The 21,500-nt window shown below is 41.7% G+C and overlaps 1 protein-coding gene across 2 annotated transcripts in view; it reads left to right on the top strand.

The window, feature by feature from the left end:
* Positions 1 to 21,500, top strand: part of MTUS2 (microtubule associated scaffold protein 2) — a 566,588-nt gene that overhangs the window by 208,338 nt on the left and 336,750 nt on the right. The gene's annotated exons all lie outside the window — the stretch shown is intronic.

Here is a 21,500-nt window from a genome sequence, read left to right as displayed (position 1 = left end):
TACCCTGAGTGAGAAAACCATTGGAGGCTTTGGAGTCAGGGCAGCGTGGTCTGGCTTTTGTGGACCCAGGATCTCTCTGAATCCTGTGTTGAAGGCACGCTCTACAAGGACAGAGGGTGACGCAGGGTGAACAGACAGGAGGTGGCACAGTGGTCCCGGGGCACAGTGAGAAGGTAGAGCACAACGGGGTTCCTGACTGCACACAGGAGGTGAGAGAAAAAGCGCAGTGTAAGGTGACTCCTGGAGAGCGGAGTTGCCATTCGGAGAGTGGGATTGAAGCTGGTGAGGAAGGGGAGGGTGGGAGCTAATTCAGGGCGTGTCGTGGTTGACATGCCTTTAGCCGTCCTAGAGCCTAAAGCATTGCATCTAGGAGGCCAGAGTTGAGAGGACAGGACCGGCTGGAGATGCCAAAGTGTTCGTTTGTCCGTGGATGGATGGTGTGCAAAGCTCTGACGCCCCCTCCGCTGGGCCGCCACTCTCCGGTGCCATCTCACCTTCACCTTCCCAGGTGACTTAAACACTTGATGTGGGTTTGAATTATGCGCTTTGAAATAGCAGGATCTAGGGCCGCCTGGGTGGCTCAGTCGGGTAAGTGGCCGACTTTGGCTCAGGTCATGATCTTGCGGTCTCTGGGTTCGAGCCCCGCATCGGACTCTGTGCTGACAGCTCAGAGCCTGGAGCCTGTTTCAGATTCTGTGTCTCCCTCTCTCTGACCCTCCCCTGTTCATGCTCTGTCTCTCTCTGTCTCAAAAATAAATAAAAACATTAAAGAAAAAACTAAAAAAAAAGAAATTGCATGATCTAACATATTAATGGTTTTACTTCACACATAAAATTTGGAAAAACTGAAAAGTGCTAAAAAATAAACTTAGTTGAGATTTATCTAACAACAGTCAAGTTTTGAGGCATGAAAGGTCTTTAAGAATGTACCAGTGGCACAAAAATACAACTATTGGGAAGAGAGACAGGCATTCTGAGTTCCCTCTGAGGATGACTTACTTGTGTTCACACCTTTGTGGTGAGGGTGACACTTCCTCAGAGGTCAGCTCGGCCCCCAGAAGTGCACATACCTACAAGGGACTTTTCCGTCCCAGCTCCTTCAAGACTCCAGTCCTTTCTCATGGGCATCTGGTCTTAATTTAGAGAGATTGTGTCCACATGGGTCATCATTAGGGACCCAACAAAGCCTTGTGACAACGATGAGTGTCACTCCTATGGGACACTGAAAATGTGAAATCCTTTCTTAGTGCTGTTGGGAGGACCGCCCAGCATAGGCTCAGGGGCAGACAATGAGGAGTTCTTGCTCCAGACCTTTTGGGGGATGGCTGTGTTCCCATTGGCCCCGGAGCCCCGGAGCCAGGCCAGTGGCCCTTTGCTTGGCCTGGCTGGCTTATTCCAGGCAGCAGACCCTCTCCGTCTTGGGCAACTTGGCTAGAGTCCCCCCCAGGCTACCAGGACCTGCTCTGGCAATATGCCTGATTGATTTATTTCTTTTTTCCCCCTAATGTTTATTTAGTTTTGAGAGAGAAAGAGAGGAAGACACAAATAGCAAATGAGAGAGGGGCAGAGAGAGAGAGAGGGAGGCACAGAATCCGAAGGGGGCTCCAGGATCTGAGCTGTCAGTGCAGAGCCGGACACGGGGTTCGAACTCACGAACCACGAGATCATGACTTGAGCTGAAGTTGGTTGCTTAACCGACTGAGCCACCCACGTGCCCGCCCCCCAATTATTTCTTTTCTTTCTGCAAAAATCCTTCCATCTTTCTTCGTGTTTTCCTAGGAGATACTCCCCTTTTCATCAAACACAATCTTTTTTTTTTCTTTAATTTCATGAGGGTCCATTAAATGCAGAACCAAAGTCATGATCCAGTAAAAAACTGTTAATAGTGTCTCTTCATTTGAGAGCTAGGAGGGCTTACCCGTCAGACTCTCCCAGGAAATGAAGGGAAATATCTGCATACCATCCTTCTGGAGTAAAAGGACAAAGAAAAGCCAGACAGCTAAGCTACCACATTAAAGCGGTCTGAATGCTCACTCCTGCCATGACTTCCTGCTGACCACCTCGGTAGGGAGTCTCTCCATTTGTTCCTTCACTGCAAGAAGTCTTCCAGCTGGGGAGAGTGCGGTTCACCCAAGACTATAATTCACAGGGCTGTGGAGAAAAAGAAAACGTATTCATTTGTTCAGTAATCCCTGGATGCACATTTACTACGTGTCATCCCAAATCACAAAGGTAAACATGGACAGATCTGGCTACGTTAAAAGTGACTTCTGGGGCGCTGGGTGGCTCAGTCGGTTGAGCGACCGACTCTTGTTTTTGGCTCAGGTTATGATCTCATAGTGCGTGAGTTCGAGCCCCACATCGGCTTCTGTGCTGCCAGTGCAGAGCCTCTTTGGGATTCTCTCTCTCTCTCTGCCACCCCTCCCCCCGGTCCCTCTCTAAAAATACATATATAAACTTAAAAATAATTGACTTCTCTTTGTTTTGAAGCGGTCAACTAAATCAGGAAGGAAACCATCCAGATTCCAACAGATTGACCGTGAAAGGGCATACACAATTAGTTTACAAACAAGAAAATATAACTGATAAATAAAGAAGAGTCAAGAGTCCCCAACTATGTAATTCTAAAATCCAAAAACCTATGAAAACAAAAGGTTTTCATTCATTTGGTGGCACTGCCTGGCTGTAATCATCGTGAACATTTGTGTGTTCGTTCCTAATGCTTCATGTGAATATCCATCTTCCTGCTGCAGAGGTGTTAGTGGGGTTAAGGAATGTGGCCAGAGAGTTTGAGTAACGCGTGCTGCGCCCACCTTGACTTAGGTGCGATCCTTGTTTTTGTATTAAAAGTGAAATGAGGGGCACCTGGGTGGCGCAGTCGGTTGAGCGTCCAACTTCGGCCAGGTCATGATCTCGCGGTCCGTGAGTTCGAGCCCCGCGTCAGGCTCTGGGCTGATGGCTCAGAGCCTGGAGCCTGTTTCCGATTCTGTGTCTCCCTCTCTCTCTGCCCCTCCCCCGTTCATGCTCTGTCTCTCTCTGTCCCAAAAATAAATAAAAAACGTTGAAAAAAAAAAAAAAAAAAGTGAAATGAGTGAAACTTAGGCGAAATAACTTATCTCCCTGCAGTTTATAAACCACAGTGCAGAGAGTTGACCTCAAGCCTGTCTCCGTGTTCATGTTCTTAACCCCTCTGCTAGACTACGTACTTGAACTGCCTGTGTTAAATCATACTACTCTGAAGTATCTTTATTTTCGAACACAAGCTTAGGACCAGTGTTTGTTGATTTCCTGGCAGACCATGGCCTACGGGCTGGACAGCTGTTTTTGTCAGTCAATGTTACTGGAATGCAGCCACACCCATTTGCTCAACCTTTTGCTTATGGCTGCTTTCAGAGCTGAGACAAGATATTGTCCCTGAGCCTGAAATATTTACTCTCTGGCCCTTTAAGAAAAAAGTTTGTTGCCCTCTGCCTTAGTATAATGCCAGTGATGGATTACAGTGGTCACTGTAGGTTCAGGCTGAAGAAGTATATGAAAGAGTATAGAAGGTTTTGAAACTCTTTGGACACTGAAAGCCTAGATCTGGGAGGCATGGGGAATTTAAATTTTATTAATGGATTTTACCAAAATTTAACTAATTTCCAAGGACATCCATTGTTTTTTTCTGATTTTATTTTTGTTTTTTTGTTTTTTTTCCTCCCTGGAGAAGTTAGCTGACACTGCATGAGGCAACGGGGACGATCGTGGAGTACTGGTGTCAGGGATGCTCCAGGAAGGGACAGTGGGTGTTTGCAGGGACTGTAAACTTTGAGAATCTGAAGTTCATGCACGTCTGCAGAGCCACGGGATCAAAGCTGTGTAGATGTCAGTCTTTTTTTTTTTTTTTAACATTTATTCATTTTGAGAGACAGAGTGCAAGCGGGGGAGGGGGAGGGACAGAATGAGAGGGGGAGACACAGAATCTGACGCAGGCTCCAGGCTCTGGGCTGTCAGCACGGAGCCCAACGCGGGGCTTGAACCCACGAACCGTGAGATCATGACCTGAGCCGAAGTCGAACGCTCAACCGACTGAGCCACCCAGGCCCCCCTGTGCTGTGCAGGTGTCAGTCTTACACAGTTTTTGGCTGAGATGCTTGGCAAAGAATCTACTCTTCTCTCTGTTTCAACAACCCTAGTTTTCTGGAGATGACTTTAAAATGGCGGACTTGAGAAGTCTGGGCTTAGCTCAATTAAAGTGTTTGATTTGCAGTCAACTGATGTGAAATAGATTCTTGCAGTCCATTTTCTTTTCTCGCAAGTTTCCCCTCAAACGACAGGAGGACAGTGTAGTTACTGTCTGAAGCACATGTAGAAACATCTGCGTATCCAAACCACAATAAGTGAGGAGGGGCTGTGAAGTGCAGAAAACCTCTAAAGAGGATGCCTTTAGTGGCAGGCGGGGACAGGTCAGCGGAGCCCACAGAGCAGGGGGCTCTCCTTGGGTCACCTGTGCTTGGAGCAGTGGTGTGGGGTACGTAGGCAGGAGTCAAGAATGTCCACGGCTCTGTTTTTTACCATAAAACAGCAGGGAGGCAGAGCTGAGGAAGGACACACGCATCTTTGCAATGATCAGTCTGTGAGGTTGGGTGTCAGGAGAGTCTACAAGTAACCCTACAGCTGCCAACCTTCTCTGTCGGGAGAGAAATAAGTTAAGACACAAGCCTGTGCTCACACACACAACCTCAGGTCCCGAAGCACCTTGCTGTGGACCAAAGAGAATTCTTGCCAGTTTTGAACCCAGCTTTCCAGTCTTTCCCTACATGAACCTCATGCAGAGAGCTAGGCAGATAGAAAGAACTCACCTTATGAGTTCACCTCTGCTTCTCACCAGCATACGCTTCCCGGGCCCCGGCTGTCGAGCCTGGAACCTTAGGAAACAGAGAAAGTATTTTCTTTTGCCGTTTATCTCCCTCCTTCTTATTACCATTATTCCTCTTATTCCTCTCATGACCATAATTAGTTTCCCAGTTCCACCTGTTCTGGTTCAAGAGCACTGCAGAGTCTAGGTCTCTCCCTTAAGTAAGCTCTGGGCCCCAGACGGACCAATCTTGGTACAGCCATTTAAAGACTAGTCCCTAACCACTTGGACAATCTTGCTTCCCTTTTCTCTCCCAGTCTCTCTTACTCTACAACTTTTCTCGATTTCCTCTCTTTCTCCCCAATTCTCAAATATCCCTCAGGAGTGCTCCCGGTCTCCCTGATGTCCACCCCAGTCATTGGGAACAGAATTATTTTCCACTCCCCCTGCCCCATATGCAGCCTCAACACCGCAGGACCCAGAGTAACTGCCAGGCCCTCCTTTCTGGTTCTACCCATGTCCTGAGTCCCCTCAGGGGAAAGATGGGGAAGCTCTGGACTTTCTTGAGGATGTTTTGTTTCTTTCTGGACTCTCACTCATCCTCTCATGAGGTGATGACTTCCTGTCTAGCTGCTTGCATGAGAAGTGTGTTCCAAGCAGAAGAAAAGCACAAATGAAGGCACTAGGGTAGGAATGAGCTTAGTTTGGTTAGAGAACAGGAGTAAACTCAGCATGAGCTGGAGTAAGTGGCAGGTGCCTAGGAGGAGAGAAGTCGGGAGGTAGGCGATGGCCAGATCACACCGGACCTTGGAGGCCCTGGCAGGGAGTTTGGGTTCGAATCCAAGTGTGATGAGTAGCCCCCAAAAGCTTTAAACATGATCTGACTTACGGCTTACAAAGATCATCTTGGGGGTCTCTGTAGAACAGAAGAGGGAAGACTGGAGTGGGAGACCAGCCAAAAGCTGGTACACTTGTACAGATGTGAGATCCTGGTAGCTGGTGGCATAGAGGAAGAAAGGGATGGAATTGTTGAGATATATGTTGGAGATAGGACCGTAGGATTGGACATTGAGGGTGGGTGATGGGGAAAGAGTGGAGCCAATGAGGACTTCTAGAATTTTGGCAGGAGCAACAGGGTGGATGGTGATGCCATTTATTAAGAGACATTGACTAGCCAGGGGAGTGGGGGAAGGGCTGGGCCAGGGAGGCAGTACAAAGAGTTCTGTTCTGGAAATTCTGGTGGAGCAGTCACAGAGGCGATTAGATATATGAGTCCGAGCCCCAGGAGAAGTCAGGGCTAAAGGTTAAAATTTGGACTTCAGCAGATACTACTAAAGTCAAGGGAGTCAAGTGACAGATGTTAATGGGACTTACTGTAGTGAGCATTTTGCAACCCATACAGATATTGAGACATTACATTGTATACCTGAAACTCTTATAATGTTATGTCAATTATACCTCAATTAAAAAAAAAAAAATTTGGGGCGCCTGGGTGGCTCAGTCGGTTAAGCGGCCGACTTCGGCTCAGGTCATGATCTTGCGGTCCGTGAGTTCGAGCCCCGCGTCGGGCTCTGTGCTGACAGCTCAGAGCCCAGAGTCTGTTTCAGATTCTGTGTCTCCCTCTCTCTGACCCTTCCCCATTCATGCTCTGTCTCTGTCTCAAAAATAAATAAACGTTAAAAAAAAAATTAAAAAAAAAAAAAAGTAATAGCCAAGGGAATATAGCTGGAGAACAGAAGATGTCCCAGCATGGGCCCTTACATCCCAACATTTAGCCTGGGAAGCAGCAGCCAGGGTACAAAGTGGAAGTCCAGGAGAATGTGGTATCCTGAAAGCCAAGAGAAGACAATACATCAAAGAAGCAAGGAATGGCCAATAAGTTTGATTGCCACTGAGGAACCATGTAGTATGAATAGGGACAGAGAAGGGATCAGTGAATTTGACAGCATGGAGGTCATTGATTATCCAGTATAAATGGAATCATGGGGACAAAAGACTGATTAGCCAGATAGACAAAAGGAAGTTGACCCTCAAGTGTAACCAACTCACGCTTACGGAATGTAAGAAGCAAATAGCAGAAATGCCAGATGAAACTTGGAGTTATTTCATAATTTGAGGAGATCAGAGTGATTTTGTTTTGTTCACCAAACAAAATCAGGGTTTCTGAAAAATACTTGTGATAATTTGGAATGACTGCACTGATGTGCAGAATTTCCCAGAAAACTGCCTCTCATATGACCCAAACCGAAACAACACTGTCACCTGACCTCAAATGTGTTATGAGTCACACACAAAAAAATCTATTAACTTTGCAGATCATCGATACTTCTGTCTTATTGCTGTTAACATGCAAAATGGTATCTGGGGTCATTTTGTTGAGGTCTATTTCCTCAGCTTTGAGAAACTCAAAACAGCTGGGAAAGGAAGGCCTAGATAAGAAAGTTAAATGAAAATGGCCCAGACAATTGAGTAAAGCATCTGAATGCCTTACTGCCACAGAACTTCAGAAGATAAATGAAAGTTCAGGAAGCCGTTGTCTGAACAGTGAAAGATGCCTATTGCAAAGCTGTGGGGAGAAAAGTTACTCTGTCATGCCTTAGTGAAAGTAATGGCTTGTTTTAAGGCTGAGCTCGTATACAGAGTTATTTTGACAACCTAAGGATAATGATGACAAAGGTGATGATTACAACTGAGGAGTGATTATAATATAAAACAGTATTTACTGTGCAAACAAACTTATGAGGTAGGTTTTTTTTTTCCATTATCTTTTTGTGTTTTTCAGATAAGGCTCAGCATTCACAAGGTCAAAAGCTAGTAATGCAGAGTAATGCTACCTGTATCCAAATCGAGATCTGTGTAGTAAACAGTTCCCATCACCGATCAGCAGGTGGACAGAGCCTTGCCAATGAGCTGCACCTGGTGGTCTCAAATCACTCTTTCCCCGGGGCAAATGCCAGGATCCAGTTTGGGGAGGTTTGCGTGTCAAAGTCAATATACCTTTACAAACCTGTTATAGACCTTTGTCACCACAGCGACGACCCAGAATCTTTCCGGTGTCCCCCAGACTTCTCTTCTGCCCCTTACCAGGCAATCTCCCCTCCTACTGCCCCACCCCAGGCAAACAGCGATCTGCCTTCTGCCGTTGTAGATTATGTTTTCTAGACTTCCATGTAAGCGGAATCACACAGTATGTACTCTTTTTGTATCTGGCGCCTGTCGCTCAGCGTGTTTTTGAGATCCACCCGGGATGGTGCCTTCATCCATAGTGCGTTACTTTTATTGTTGAGTATTGGATGGATGGCTGTACCACAGTTTGAATATCCATTCACCTGTTGCTGGACTTTGTCGGTTTTCGGCTGTAACAAATGGAAATACTAGGAATGTTCGTACGTAGGTCTTTTTGTGGACATCTATAGTTTCACTTCTCTTGAGCAAATACCTAGAAGCGGAATTGCAGGTTTTCATAGTATGTTTAATTTAGATGCAAATGTCAAACTATTTTCCAAAGTGGCTTACCCATCCCACATTGCCATGCGGACTCTGTGTGAGTTCCAGTTGTTTCATATCCTCACCAACATTTGCTATTATTAGTCTTCTTAATATTCGTCATTCTGATGGGCATGCAGCTATATAAAATTATAATCAGTTTTAATTTCCATTTCGCTAATAGCTAATGATGCTGGCCGTCTTTTCATGTGTGTATTTGCGTTCATAGATCTTTTTTTGAAGTATTTGTTCCCATCTTTTGACCATTTAAAAAATTTGATTGTTACTTGATTGCTTTTTTATTTGATTATTTTTTTATTCAGTTGTAAAATGTTTTTATATATTCCGAATACAAGTTTTCTTTGACATGTGCCTTTCAAAAATATTTTCTTCTGCTGTTTGCCTTGACGTTCAAACAAAATTATTTATTTAAATTCAAGTTAGTTAACCTACAGTGTAGCATTGGTTCCAGGAGTAGAACCCAGTAATTCATTGCTTACATATAATACCCAGCGCCCATCCTGACGAGTGCCCTCCTTAATGCCCATCACCCATTTAGCCCATCCCATCACCCAACACCCCTGCAGCAACACTCAGTTTGTTCTCTGTAGTTAAGAGTCTCTTATGGTTTGCCTACCTCTCTGTTTTTATCTTGTTTTTCCTTCCCTTCCCCCATGTTCCTCTGTTGTGTTGCTTAAATTCCACATATGAGTGAAGTCATAAGAAATTCATCTTTCTCTGGCATATTTTGCTTAGCACAATACACTCTAGTTCCATCCATGTTGTTGCAAATGGCAAGATTTCATTCTTTTTGATCACTGAGTAGTATTCCGTTTTGTGTGTATATCACATCTTTTTTTTTTTAATTTTTTTTTTAATGTTTATTTATTTTTGAGACAGAGAGAGACACAGCATGAATGGGGGAAGGGCAGAGAGAGAAGGAGACACAGAAGCGGAAGCAGGCTCCAGGCTCTGAGCCGTCAGCCCAGAGCCCGACGCGGGGCTCGAACTCGCGGACCGCGAGATCGTGACCTGAGCTGAAGTCGGATGCTTAACCGACTGAGCCACCCAGGCGCCCCATCACATCTTCTTTATCCATTCATCAGTTGATGGACATTTGAGCTTTTTCCATAATCTGGCTATTGTTGATAGTGCTGCTATAAACGTTGGGGGTGCATGTGCCCCTTCAAATCAGCATTTTTCTATCCTTTGGATAAATACCTAGTAGTGCAATTGCTAGGTCGTAGGGTAATTCTATTTTTAAGTTTTTGAGGACCCTCCACACTGTCCTCCAGAGTGGCTGTACCAGTTTGCATCCTCACCAACCATGCAAGAGGGTTCTACTTTCTCCACATCCTTTCCAACACCTGTTGTTTCCTGACTCGTTCATTTTAGCCATTCTCACAGGTGTGAGGTGGTATCTCACTGTGCTTTGGATTTGTATTTCTCTGTTATGAGTGAGGTTGGGCATCTTTTCATGTGTCTACTAGCCATCTGGATGTCTTATTCGGATATGTGTATATTCATGTCTCCTTTCCTTTTCTTCACTGGTTTATTTGTTTTTTTGGGTATTGAGTTTGATAAGTTCTTTATAGATTTTGGATACTGACCCTTTATTCGATATGTCATTTGCAAATATCTTCTCCCATTCCATCAGTTGCCTTTTAGTTTTGTTGATTGTTTCCTTTGCAGTGCAGAAGCTTTTTATCGGGATGAGATCCTAATAGCTCATTTTTGTTTTTATTTCCCTTGCCTCTGGAGACATGTCTAGTAAGAAGTTGTCTTGACTTTTAATTCCCTTCACAATGTCTTTTAAAACATAGGCTTTTAATTTTGATAAATTCCAGTTTATAAGACTTTTTTTATGATTTTTGGTTTTTGCTTCCTATCTAAGAAACTTTGCCTAACCCAAGGTCTCAAAGATTTTGTTTTCTATATTTTATAGAAGTTCCATTGTTTGATTTCTTATTTTGAGGCCTATGATCCATTTTGAATTAACTTTATAGGTGGTGTGAAGTATGGACTAAGGCTCATTTTTTTTGGGGGGGGGGTGCATATAGTGTCCAATTTTTCCAACACTGTTTCTTGAAAGTATTATCCTTTTTCCATTGAAAATCAATTGACCATATACATTTCAGACTATTTCTGGATCCTGCATTCTGTTCCATTGATCTACATGTCTCTCCTCATGCCAATACCACACTCTCCCAGAGACTGTAGATTTGTAGTAGGTCTTGAAATCAGGTTGTGTAAATTTCACAACTTGTTCTTCTTTCTCGTAATTGACTCTTCTAGATCATCTAAACTTCCATACATATTTTGGAGTCAGCTTGCCAACTTCTAAAAAATATACTTGCCGTAGTTTTGATTGAGATTGTGTTGGATGTACAGGTTGATTTGGGAAGAACTGAGATTTTTAACATTAAGATTTCCAACCCATAAGCACAGTATATCTCTTAATTATTTGGGCCTCCTTTAATTTCTCTCAGCATGACTTTTCAGTTTATTGTTTAAAAGAATCTCTATGTATTAACAGCAGCATTATTCACAATAGCCAAGAAGCAACCCAAGTGTCCATGTGTCCGTGTATGAATGGATAAACAAGATGTAGTGTATACATACAATAGAATATTTTTCAACCTCGAAAAGGAAAAAAATTTGGACACATGCTACAACACGCATGAGCCTTGAAGACATTATATTAAGTGAAGTAAAGCTATCATAAAAAGAAAATCACTATAGGATTCTACTTGGTGCACCTGGGTGGCTCAGTCAGTGAAGCATCCAACTTCTGATTTTGGCTCAGGTCATGATCCCACAGTTTGTGATTTGGGGCCCCACATCGGGCTCTGTGCTGGCAGTGCGGAGCCTGCTTGGGATTCTTCCTCTCTCCCCTGCTTGCTCTCTTTCTCTCAAAATAAAGAAATAAACATTAAAAATGGTTAAGATGATAAACTTTATGTCATGTGTATCTTACTACAAGTAAAAATCCTCAATGTATTTTATGTTCTTTTATATTACTGCCAAGGTGTTTTGTGTTTTGTTTTTTTTTTTTAAGTTTCAGTTTCTAGCTATGTCCTATGGATTTAGAGTATTCATATTTGTTATTATGCAGTTAGAAAGATTGTTAAATTTCTCTTATGACTTTTTTGACCTATAGGTTATATTTGGTTGTATTGCTTATTCCCCCAAATTAAGAGATTTTTCAGATACCCTTCTGTTGGTTATCTGTTTAGTTCCGTTGTGGTCAGGGGACATCCTTTGTTTGATTTGAGTCCTTATATACTCTTGAGGTTCATTTGATGACCAAAACTAGGCTTATACTTGGTATATTGTTCTATACATACTAAGAAGGTCTAGTTAGCAGATAATGTCATTTAAGACTTTTATATTTTTACTATATTTTATCCTAGCAATTACTTAGGAAAGGTGAAATTAATAAATGTAATTGTGCATTTTAAAAATTCTCCTTTCAGTGATACCAATTTTTGCTTCATATTTTAAAGCTTTGCCATTATTTGTATGAACTCATTTGGGATTTTCATGTCTTTTTATTAAACTTCCCCTTTTCATTATGAAATACACGTCTTTATCCCTGATAATATTCCTTGTTCTGAAGTCTATTTTCTCTGATAGCATAGCACTCTAGCTTTCTTTTGATTAGTATTTACCTGGTAAATCTTTTTCCATTATTTTATTTTTAATATATTTATATTCTATATTTAAAGTAGGCTTTTAAAAATTCAGTGTGCTAACCTCTGCCTTTTAATTGAAGTCTTCTAAATCATTTACATTTAAGGAAATTATCAATATGTTTGGGTTTAAATATATCATCTTGCTATTGGTTTTTTTATTTGACCCTTTTCTTTATGATTCATTTTTTGTTCTTTTACTGCCTTCATTTAGATTGATTATTTTTTAGATTCCATTTTGTCTCCATTTTTGGCTTATTAGACACAGTTCTGTCTTTTATTTTCTTTTAGTGACTGCCTTAAGCCATCTGTTGACCTACTGTTTGATAGGTTAAATCAAGCTTGTTACTTGTTTCGCTGTTACAGTGTTACCTGTTATTAGGCTTTATTTACTGGTAAATAAAGATTTATTGGAACATAGCCATGCTTTTTCATTTTCATATTATTCCTGGCTGCTTGTATACTACAATGACAGATTTTAGTGGTTGCAACATGGACGTTTGACTCCAAAAGCCTAAAATATTTACTATCTTGCTATTTATAGAAAAAGTTTATCAATCCATACTCTCGGAGTTTGAAATACATCTGGAACTTACCATAGTCTATCTTTAAATATTATGCCATTTCATGTATATAATTAAGAGCCTCACTACAGTATACTTCCATTTCCCTTCCTGTTCTTTGTGTTACTATTTTTATACATTTTATTTCCAAATATATTATAATCCCCAACATATGTATTGTTAATAAACTTTGCCTTAAACAGCTATTATCTTATTAAAAGATTTCAAAATGGGAAAAATATTGCTTATTTTTACCTAATTTACTGCGTCTGTTCTTCATTTCTTTGGTCCCTGTTTCTATCTGGTACCATTTTTTGTTAAAATTTTTTTTTTACATTTATTTATTTTTGAGAAACAGAGTGAGACAAAGCATGAGCGGGGGAGGGGCAGAGAGAGGAGGAGACACAGAATCTGAAGCAGGCTCCAGGCTCTGAGCCATCAGCACAGAGCCTGATGCGGGGCTCGAACCCACAAACTGTGAGATCATGACCTGAGCTGAAGGCAGACACTCAACTCAACTGACTGAGCCACCCAAGTGCCCCTGTCTGGTACCATTTTTTATCTACCTTAAGAGCTTCCTTTAACATTTCTTGTTGTGGAGACTTGTAGTGATTAGTTCTTTCATTACTTATAAGTCTACCGAACTCTTCATGTTTTTTTTTTTAAACATTTTCAATGGGTATTGAAACCTAGATTGAAAATTTTTTCTCAACACTTTGAAGATTTTATTACATTGTCTTTTGGTTTACATAGTGGCAGACAAGACGGCTTCTGTATTTCTTTTTTTCTAGTTCTCTTTATCACTGGTTTTCAGCAGTTTGCTTATCATAGGCAATGGGTTAGTTTCCTTTGTTTATTCTCTTTGGTATATATCAGGTTTCTTTGATATGTATATTTATGGTTATCAAATGTTGAAAATATAAAATATATATAATGTAAACATATTAAATGTATCTTACATATCTTATACTGTTATAATATATTACATATTATTTATTATATTGTTATATATTTTAGATATAGATTTATAATGTATAAGTTGGCTTGATAAGTTGCTACAGCTCTGACAATTTATTGTCATTCTTTTTTCTCTCCATGCTTCCTTTTTGATAGTTTTTGTTGCTATGTCTTCAGGTTTACTGATCTTTTCTTTTGCAATGTCTAATCTGCTTCTGATTTCTTCCAGTCTATTTTTTCATTTCAGGTTTTTTTTTTTTTTTAAGAGAGAGAGAGAGCACAAGTTGGGGAGGTACAGAGGGAGAGGAAGAGAGAGAATCTTAAGTAGGCTCCATGCCTGGCATGGAGCCCAACACAGGGCTCGATCTCACAACCATGAGGTCGTGATCTGAGCTAAAATCAAGAGTTGGACACTTAACCAACTGAGCCACCCAGGCTTCCTTCAAATATTTTTTATTTCTTCTCTAAGCATTCTCTTCTAGGTATTTTAAATATAATTCCCTTCTTTCCCCATCAGGTTTGATTCTACCTCTTAATTATATGCAGCCTATTTTTAATAACTTGACATGTCGTTTTCTGATATCTCATCATCTGTGTCATTTTTTTAGTCTGACTTTTATTTGTTTATGAGTAACATTTCTTTTTATTATTATTTCTAGTAATTTTATTTGATTCTGGACATTTGGATCTTGCCTTGTTCGATGTTGCATTTTGTTCCATTTTCTTAAAGAGTATTGAAATTTTTTCTGGCAGGCAATTTGGTTACTTATTGATTAGTGTGATCCATTAAGGCTTGCTTTAGGTTCTTCTGAGTAGCTATAAAGTCATCTTTATTCTAGAGCTAATTTCTGGGGTCTCTTGAGTACTCATGTGTTCAACAGGGTCTCTCCACTCTACCTTTAGGGAAGTGGAACAATTTCCAGCTTGTGTAAATTCTGGGAATTGTTTTTCTTATACGTCCCTAGTAATTGTTCTTTGCTCAAAAGCTGTTCTCACTCGGTCTCGCTTTACGCATGCACAAGTTGGTATTTATCCAAACACTCAAGGGAAGGCTCTAATGCAGATTTTGGAACATTTTGTTTGCTTATCTCACTCCTCTTTGCCCCACATATTTTTTTTTTAACGTTTTTATTTATTTTTGAGACAGAGAGAGACAGAGCATGAACAGGGCAGGGGCAGAGAGAGAGGGAGACACAGAATCGGAAGCAGGCTCCAGGCTCTGAGCTATCAGCCCAGAGCCTGATGTGGGGCTCGAACTCACGGACCGCGAGATGGTGACCTGAGCCGAAGTCGGACGCTTAACCGACTGAGCCACCCAGGCGCCCCTGCCCCACATATTCTTACTACCTTGGAGTTTCCAAACTTTGATCTCTGTGTCTTCAGGTCACTGTCGTGGACAGACTCTCTTTGAGTTTCTCCTCCTCTAGGCGGCGAGGTCAGCAATGATAAGGCTTACCTCACTTGTTTTCCTTTTCTAAGGGATCATAGTCCTGTGCTATCTCTTGTACAATGCGTTCGTTTCATATATTTTGTTTTATTTTCTAGTTTTTTTATGGTGATTTCCATATCAATTAAAATTTCACGGGTGGATTTTTTTTTTACGTATTCACCAAAGATTGTTAGCATCAGATGGTATGTGTTGCATCTAATAAAAACTTTCTTTTCTTTTTGTGTTTACTTTTTTTTTAGTTCCAGGGTATTTATGTAGTGGTTCTTTTTGAATTTTTAGGTTGGTATTTTGAGAGTAGTTTAAAAATGTGTCTATATGCGGTTGCATTTTGTGTTTACTTGAAATCATATATTCAACAGGTCAGGATTCCCTGCCACTCTTACTTTGGTTCTTCTCGTATCTTTATTTGACGTGGTCACTCAAGGCTCTGAGCACTATCACGCTGGCAAATGAGAATTGGAGATAGGGAGAACCCTAATGCTGCACCCTGTAAATTTAGTATTTGTACTTTTCCAACCTCAAGTGATTTCCTTTATTCTGAATGCTAAGACCTGGTTTGATACAGGAATTGCATTTATTAAATATACATTTATTCAGTTCTCAGGTAGGAAAACTCTTAGATCTCTAATGGACCAGTAAGCTGTTACTTAGACTTCGGGAAGATTTCCTGATGTTTCCACTCCTGCATTGGCTCTCTGGGTACCATCAGGTGCACCGTGGCTTTAAAGTGGCCTGACAATTGGACACACAATAAATACATACTACTCCATAGTACAGATTCTTTCAGGTTTTCAATATCGTAAGTTAACGGTATTTCCTAAGACTCTTGAGTCTTACAGATCTTGATGTGACTCTGTCTGCTGAAGGATAAATGAACCTAAGCACTTCCTCATCATTTCTGTGTTTTCGGATAGGGTATTTGCTCACTTCACGGTCACGCATGAGACTACCAAGTTTTACTGTCATCGGGCCTGGGAATGAAACTCAGGGTACTGTTTAAGTGCTCAAAGTACAGCAGGACTGTTACCTCCCTTCAGGTGGGCATACATCTGTCTTAGGAAAACCTAAGATCATATATAAAAACAATTTGTTATTAGATCCCTCACTTCTAAGGAATAAAAAAGGCAGTACTTTTCTACACTGCCTTTTTGGTAGATCTCCATATATTTTATGTTCTTTCCTCAGAAAAAACATCTCTCGTGGCCGACAACATTATGTAAAAAATGATAACCTGTACAGTATACAGCAGGTCAGGATATAATTTGTGCTCATGGAAATAAATATACCCAGTGTTGCTGGGGGCCTGACATTTTTGTGTCAGCCAAGGCGACCTGAAAGAACTATAATAATTTTTGATAGGAATAGTTAAAGTGTCAGAGTAGAAGTTTTTAAAAGACTAGATGAGACTACTTTATTCTATAAATAAACAGAAGAGGTCAATCAGATAAGAGGAGTTGGGACAAGTTTTCTCAGCTTATATACAGTTTTGTTATGAATTCTCCTCATTAAAATAAATTTTATTTTGGAGTTCAACCTACTGTATAAGCTTTCCTCTTTAATTTTTTTAAAGGCAGGATGAATTCTACCAAATTCTAAAATGCAGATAATGAAGCTAATGTAACATATCTTAATGATTGAGTGAACTTGGTCAGAACAATTTAAAACACAAGCACAGTTAATATTGTTGAAAAGTCTGAATGGTCATAGAATGCCAGGTACTTGGCCAAATTCAGTCATATTCTCAGTATTTTTAAGGTAAGAGTTCTAAGGCGATGGCATTATTTTCCTGTATGGTTTTTGCCTTTTTGTTGCCAAAGCATATTCTGAATCTTCTTGTGTTAGAAGGCAAGTTTTCATTTTTAATGAATTTAAGTGTCTGTGAAGGATTATTAGCGTGACGTCCTTAGGACACCCCGGAGAGCACCAGAGCCCTCCATGTCTCTTCTCATTCTAGCAGATGTCAGTAATGGGAAGAACTCAGCAAACGTGTTCCAGCACTCATAGAAGTAGAACATGGTTAGTCAATATTTTAAACTTTGTAAGCCATACCGTCTCTGTTAGAACCACTGAATTCTGCCAATGTAGCACAAAAGCAGCCACGGACAACATGTAAATGAATGAGCATGGCTGTGTTTCAATAAAACTCTTTGCAAAAACAAATGACTAGCCTTTGGTGGTGGTGATGGTGGTGATGGTAGTTTGCTGAGCAATGGACAGCTGTTTTAGAGCATTGCCAGTCTTTGAGGTGACCAGATTCATTCCTATATTCACTCTATTATTCATTCAACTATGCGCCTATTCAGAAATTTTCTGAGGGCCTCTTATGGATTGGGCTGCTGGTCTGTGTGTATTCGGGATGTGCAGATTAGATGTATAGCCCATGACTTCGTGAGGATACAGAGGGATGAATCTGTAATTCTAGTAGGAGGTGAGGAATGCTTGATGGGGACGTGTATAGAATGCATATAAGGATGGGTACCCAACTCTGTTCATGCAGATAGGGGCTCTGAAAAGATTTTTTAAATGAGGTGGGTTGACCTGAATTTTGAAGGATAAATCAGAGTTTGCCAGGCTGAGAAGGGGTAAAGGTAGAATGAATACCCATTCCAGGTCATCAGTTGGGGTGACTCAGATCCTTTGTAGGGACCAGTTGCTTAGTATGGAGCACCCGGGGATGGCTTGTAGAATCAGGAGTGGTGGTGGGCAGTTAGGTGACACAGGCAGTATTTCAGGTTCTTAGGGGGGCATTTAGGTTGAAAATTACAAAAGGCATAAATTGGGGCAGGAGAGAAGTCTGAGCCAAAGATAAATGTGGGAGTTGAAGCCATGAGAATGGATAAGCAGATTCAGGGAAAGAGACAGGGAGGGCGGAGTGAGGAAAAAGTCAAAAAGGGAACTTTCTACCCAATTTAAAGAGTAACTGACAAAAGAAGCCTACAAGAGACAGAACACTGTGGGAAGTATGGAGGGGAGCACCCGGAAAATGTAGTGTTTGAGTCTAAGGAAGAGGGAGTTTCCAAAAGAGAAAGTGATCAAAACTGTCTCATGGAAGACAGGATAAGTAAAAATGCAAAGAGGTTGTTGGGATTGGAAATTAGGAAGCAGTTGGTGACCTAGTTTTGAATGAGCAATTTTAGTAAAATCTGGGGGTGGAAGTCACCTATTTGTAGGCTGAGAAGTGAATGAAAACTGAGGAAATGGAAGCATTGAGAATAGACTCTGCTGTTTCTAAAAGTGTGCAGGTGGAGAAAAGAGCCATAGGTGCTAGCTGGAGGTGGGGAGCAGAGTCGGGTTTTGTTTGGTTTTTTAGAGTGTGGTGGAAGAGATTGTAGCTAGTTTGAAATGTGAGGGAGTGGCCTGCAGAGGGAAGTTGGAGAGAGCTGGTGGTGACTGTGAGAACAGGACCCCCAAAAGTGGTTAAGAATGATATCAAGGTCTCCTGCATACGGGTACATCTTGGAATAGAAGTAGGACATTGATTCGTCCAAGACAAAGGAGAAGAGGACTAGGTGAATGAAGAACAGAGAGGGAGAAGTGTTGATTCCTCTGTTAAGAATGAGAACAGTTTATTGACATCACCTAAGTGCACTTTTTTTTTTGGAAGGAGAAGGAGAGTGTGCACTCAAGTGAGTGGGGGAGGGGCAGAGGGAGAGGGAGGGAGAGTCTTAAGCAGGTTCCGCCCCCAGCGTGGAGCCCAACATGGGGTTGGATCGCGTGATTATGGGATCATGACCTGAGCCAAAATTGAGAATCAGATGCTTAACCGACTGAGCCAGGCAGGTGCCCCACCATTTCACTGTTTGTTTTTTTTTTTAATCACTGTTTTACTTAATTTCATGAGAACCATATCATCTACCAAGGAAGGTTTATGTCAGATGGGAAAACATCCCCACAGGACAAACTGGTAAGTTACTGAGATGGTACAAGAGAATGTGGTCTAAATATAGTTCTTTGGTGTCTTAATGACACCGGCTGACCCTGGGACTTCTCTCGGAGACTGCAGAAGAGCCATGTGTCTTGAACCATTTGATTTGTTCTGGTATTTGTCTTCATATATCTCTCAGCATTATCCATTTGTACTTACTACTGAAACGGACGCTGACAATGGCTGTATTTTCATTGTGCAGTCATTCAGCAAACAAAGCTGTCCTATCTTTGGCTTACTTTCATTGCAACTGAGCGTGCCTAATAATGCCCTGGAGACATTTATTCAAACTTCAGGTTTCCCCCACCCAGACCCAAAAAGTCAACTTCAGTGACTCTGGGTTGGAGCATAAGCATAACAATTATTTTTTTCTATGTATTTGGACAAACGCTGCATGTATATTTAGTAAACATTTATTGAGCACTTACTCTGTGTCAGGTTGTTTTTGGCACTGAGGATACAGCCCTGCACAAGACAGAAGAGATCCCACAGGCAGTTATGATACAGTGCGAATGAATATCGTGATGACAGTGTTCTGAGCTCACAATACAGGAAGGGAATCTAAGCCTAAATTGGGGTGTGGGAAAGAGTCTCAGATGTAGTATGGTAGGAAGGGTGTGGGGTGAGGGATGTGGCAATCGTGGGCGTAGAAGAAAGGATCTTTGAGGCAGAGAGAGTGGGACGTGTGCACATGGGTGTGACTGAAGGTGGAGTGTCGGGCAAGGATGAGAAAAAAGACGTTGGTGCAAACCTGGCGAGCTGTGTTAAGGAATTCTTCCTTTTATCCTAAGAGCAAAGGTGGTGCCATAAAGGGTAGTAACCAATGGCTTGATAGGATTCTGTTTCATTTTTAAAAATATCCGTTGGACCGAAGTTTGGAGACTGGATTTAGGGACAGGAAGGGGCACACTGGGGCAAGAGGGAGACTGTTTGAGGAGACTGTGGCACCAGAAACGGTAGCCCATCCCAGGTGGTGGCAGGTGGAGGATGGAAAGAAGTAGATGGGTTTTAGGAGGTGGCTTTTGACGGACTCCCTGACTTGTGAGCCAAGTTCGCACCCGAATAGACTGGGAGGGGAAATAACTAAAGAATAAAAAGCAAGGGACAGTAATGCCAGCCCTGACTCACCTCTAGAGGCAAAAAAAACTCCACTACGGATTCTAAAGGGACTCAGCTGAAGTGTATGGCCCTTGTGATTACCTGGTTCATCTGTTTTTGCTTTTGAAACTGATGTTGAAAACGAGGATGCATAATCTAGATTTGACTGGTCCGCGATCTTCGACCTTTGCTGATGTGGAATCTCGAGACGTGTGTCTGATTCATCATTGTGTATGAGCTCCTAGCACAGAGCTTGTCTTCCTAGATTTTATATAGTGTGGCAAGGGGCTGTGCCCTTATCTTAATCCAAAACAATATGAAAACATGACTTGAAAGCACAGGTTCAGAAATTGGAGAGCATTGAGTGGTATGGGTAGGTAGAATCTCAAAACTGGAGTAAGAGAAGGAATCATACAATAAGTATTTTCTGGACACCCACTGTGTCCTAGTCTTTCTAAAAAAAAAAAAAAATGTTTTAATGTTTATTTGTTTCTGAGAGAGGGGGAGAGAGAGCATGAGTGGGGGAAGGGCAGAGAGACAGAGGGAGACACAGAATCCGAAGCAGGCTCCAGGCTCTGAGCCGTCAGCACAGAGCCCTACGTGGGGCTCCAACCCACAAACCATGAGATCATGACCTGAGCCGAATTCGGCTGCTTAATTGACTGAGCCACCCTGGTGCCCTGAAGTCTTTCTATTTCAGCATGTCTTTGTCTGTTTCTCCTGGTCTCCTCCCTCTGGGACTTTGAATCCTGAAGCTCTGTTTGCCTTCTCAACTAGATGTTGTTCTTCTGGAACGTCCCTTCATTTTTTTCCCCCTGGTATGGATCTAGTGGCCCCATCCCTCTGGTTTCTTTGCCTGTTTTGCTGGAATATGCCCTCAGTAATTTCTTAAGAGAGTTAAAGAAAGGCAAAGCAGCAGTGTTTTTGCATTTTGAAACCACCTTTAGTTTGCATTCACTACATTAAAATTTATTTCCTCGGTTGAAAATGATTTTCTTTCAAAATATAAAGACTTCCAGTGTTCCTCAAAAGAAACCCAATGCCAGTCTGAGAAATATGTTCTTGTAGCAGACCTGATGTTTTCTCCCCTCTCTGAAAGCTTTAGAATCTTCTCTTGTCCTCGGTGTTTAAGAAATTTCCGGGTGTGTGTGTGGAGAGAAGGAGGGAGGGAGGAAGACAGAGACAGATGGAGAGACAGGCGCAGAGAAAGGGAGACAAAGAGGACTTGATTGATATGTCTTGCAAAGCACTTAAACTGCCAGTTTGAAGACCTGTGTCTCCCTTCAACTTTGGGCAATCGTCTTGTTTTTGTTCATTTCTGCTGCCCCGTTTTCTCTTTCTTCCTGGAATTTCTATTATTTGGTTTGGGGACCTCCCAAAGTGATAACTTGAGTCAACTTTTTCTTACCTGTTTTCTTGTACCTCATGCTTTCGTTCTTCATTTTAGACAACCTTACTGGATGTATTTTCTAACCCTGCTATTGAACTGTTC

The sequence above is a fragment of the Panthera onca genome, chromosome A1 (assembly GCF_046562875.1).
Source record: "Panthera onca isolate mPanOnc1 chromosome A1, mPanOnc1 haplotype 2, whole genome shotgun sequence".
Classification (NCBI taxonomy): domain Eukaryota; kingdom Metazoa; phylum Chordata; class Mammalia; order Carnivora; family Felidae; genus Panthera; species Panthera onca.
Note: the sequence above shows the minus strand (reverse complement) of the source record. Positions and strands in the feature narration are given on the sequence as shown.